Source organism: Fragaria vesca, linkage group LG6, assembly GCF_000184155.1.
Source record: "Fragaria vesca subsp. vesca linkage group LG6, FraVesHawaii_1.0, whole genome shotgun sequence".
Taxonomy (NCBI): Eukaryota; Viridiplantae; Streptophyta; class Magnoliopsida; order Rosales; family Rosaceae; genus Fragaria; species Fragaria vesca.
Genome location: NC_020496.1, coordinates 69911 through 73001, shown reverse-complemented (window position 1 = coordinate 73001; position 3091 = coordinate 69911). Strand labels below are relative to the sequence as shown.

Genomic DNA, 3091 nt, shown 5'->3' with positions numbered 1-3091 from the left:
GAGAGAGAGAGAGGAAAACGAGGAAAACCATATTGGGAATAAGAGGAGGAGAAAGAGATAAGATTTGTGTGGTTTAGTTACACAGGGTAATAGTGTTTTTTTCTCAAGAATCATTGGAATGGGCACAAGGATAAAACTTTAATCGGAATGGACTTTAGTTTTCAAATATTTGGGCATTAGGATATTTTACTTTGGTATTAAAGCTCAGGAGCCAAGAGAGAAATTGGTTGGTATATATATATAACGGTTTCCTTTCTAGCCTCTCATCTTGTAGCTAGCATCGAAAGCAATTTTGTAGCTAGCATCGAGAAGAAGTCCATGACGAATTGCTTGGAGTCCATGGCTTAAGGTAAAACTTGACCCAATTTTAAGTGTGCACACAGCTGCGTTGTGTTACAAACAAGCATAAAGGAAAAGGAAAATAGTAGAAATCTAGAGCAAGTCGAAGAACATAGAAGCAACTATATAACTAGCTAGCCCCGTTGCCAAATGGTGAAACAAATACACTTTATTGGTTAGGCTTTGAGCCATTTAACATTCTAACAGTTGATGCAGCCTCTGCTCAAACCCATCAATGTAAGTTTTCTCAAGCTCTTTGTTGGAAAAGAACTCCCTCCACTTAGCATGGTTAGCCTTCACTTCTTTCCCTACCTCACTCTTATCATCCATCACAGCCTCCACAGCTTTGCAGACACCTTCCTTGCTAAACAAGTCATCTTCGTCTCCCTTCTCGACTTCAACTCCCCCTCTCAGGTCACCTCCCATCATTCTTGCATTGATGATTTGGTCTCCAACGTGCGGCAGAAGCACCAACCGGCAATGGTTCATCATCGCCTCGGCTAGAGACCCCGAACCGCAGTGAGTCACAAAGCACCCCACAGATGGGTGGTTCAGTATCAAAGGCTGTTGCACCCAGCCACTGTAAACAACACCTCTCCCTTTCACCCTCTCTTCGAACCCTTCGGGCAATGCAGCTTCTATAGACTCATATCCCACCGGTGTTTTCAGCGCAGCAAAGAAGGGCAGACCGGTGAGCTCGATTCCCAACACGAGTTCTTGCAACTGTTCCTTCTTCAGCACGCTTTCGCTTCCGAAAGCACAATAAATCACACTTCCTGGCTGCAAACCCTCCGAGCCACTCTGCCCATCTCTCTTCCAACGCCGAGCTGGGAGGGTCTGGCACCACCGGCCCCGCAAGAATCACCGGCTTCTTCATCTGCTCTTCTAGGTAGTCACAAAACTTCCCTTCGAATTCTCTACATGTCTTGAAAGCAATGGCGTCACATTCGCACAAAGAGGTCAATTGTCGTTCAAGATATGTCACACCAGGCCCGTACTCTCGGTTTGTCATATAAGTTAGTCCTCGGGCTTCATGTGTCCTTAGCTTGATGATTGAAGAAGGAAATGAAGAAGGAGCCTCTAGAAGATCAGTTGCCACCAACGGTTTTTCGGTTAGCTTCCTCTCTGGACTTAGAAGGTAACCTATTGTCACGGGGCTAATAATGCAGTAGAGAACTGACTTGATGTTACCGTCCAGCTCACGTAGCAGTTGGGGCAACCAATGAGAGAAATCGTAGAAGACCAGATCCGGTTTGAGTTCTCGGAGAAGCTTCTCAATTTGGGGGCGAGTGAGATCCATCCCAGTAGCGATAAGACCGCGAAGAGGGAAGGGGACGTCGGCAGTGGTCTCGGCACCATCAGGGAGTCCCTCGACGCGAGGGATGGTGAGGGGGTAGAAAGTGATGAGATCAGGGTGGAGGTTGTAGTCCTGCAACTTGGCTTCTGTCTTTTGAGGGAGGAAGAAGGAGATTCTATGGCCTCTCTCGGCTAGTTTGTTAGAGATGTGGAGAAATGTGGACAAGTGCCCCATAGCAAACCATGGATACATGACAATGTGCAAGCTTTTTCTGTCATGACTACTCATAGTCACCATAGCTTAATTTTATCGAATCGATTCTAGTTTTCAAAACCGAGCTGGATGGAGATGGAAGTTTGAAGGTATAGGAATTGGTTCTGGGGGTTGATGTAGAAATAGGTTTCTGTGGTTTCAGTTGTCTTGCCTGTTGTTTTATAGACGTTCATTCTGGCAGACCTTTCCAAAGGCAAAAGCAAGTAAAAGGTGCAGAAATAAGTGTAGCAACTGGTGGAAGTTGGGGTGGGTGGATGTTGCTTTTGGGATTCATATAACTGGTCCATGCTGCAACTACTCCCTGTGAGGTGGGAGCACTAAAAGAAGAAGAAAGGACATATTGAGGGTGTCGGATGTAACTGAATCTAAGCTAAGCACAGCAAAACTGTAAAAAAGAAAAATTGGAAAACTGAGAAAATCGTCGAGAATGTTTTAGTTGTCACTTCAATAACAAAAACGTGTTGACAAGCTTCGAGCGTTTGATTTGACATGTTTCGGCTTGCCACGACAAGACACGGTCTAATGACTATGAATAGTAAAATGGCACCTTGATGCAACTTATAATAACCAAAACTTTTGCAACCTAAAGTTGGTAGCAATTTATTGTATAAACCAATAAGAATACATTTTGTCTCGGCCATTGGCGGAGCCGAAGGACCAGTGGGGGCATGTGCCCCAGAGAAATATTGAATTTCATTGGCTAATCTTCTTTGGCCCCCCACAACAATTCATCTTCTTCTACTTCTTATCATGAGGACGCCTAGTTTCTTTTCTATAGTTCTATTTCTTGTATTTAGACCTTAGCTTTTTAGATTGGGCTTTTGGACTGTCTCAATTTCCACAAAAAAACTTTAGACCAAGACAAAAGTCATTATTAATTTGAATTAATGGGATATTTTTAACCCAGTGGTCATGGATAGAACATTTAGGCGGCGTTTGTTACACCGGACTAACAGGGATTGGACTAGCTTAGGTAAGAAAATAGTCCGAAACCCATGTTTGGAGGAACACGGGACTGAATTAAATGAGTATAGGTAGTCCCCGTGTCCCGTTTTAGCTTTCTTACATAGTCGCCCCAAAATTGGGCGGACTACATACCACATCGTTGTTTAACGATTTCAACTCTCTACGCTTCCTCCTCTCTGCTCCCTCACTGGCTCACTGCTTCTCTCTCTCTCTCTC

General features: G+C 44.4%; 1 pseudogene; it reads right to left on the bottom strand.

Annotated features, from left to right (window-relative positions):
- Positions 1-531: 531 nt before the first annotated feature.
- LOC101300169 lies at positions 532-1933 on the bottom strand (annotated as a pseudogene).
- Positions 1934-3091: the final 1158 nt, after the last annotated feature.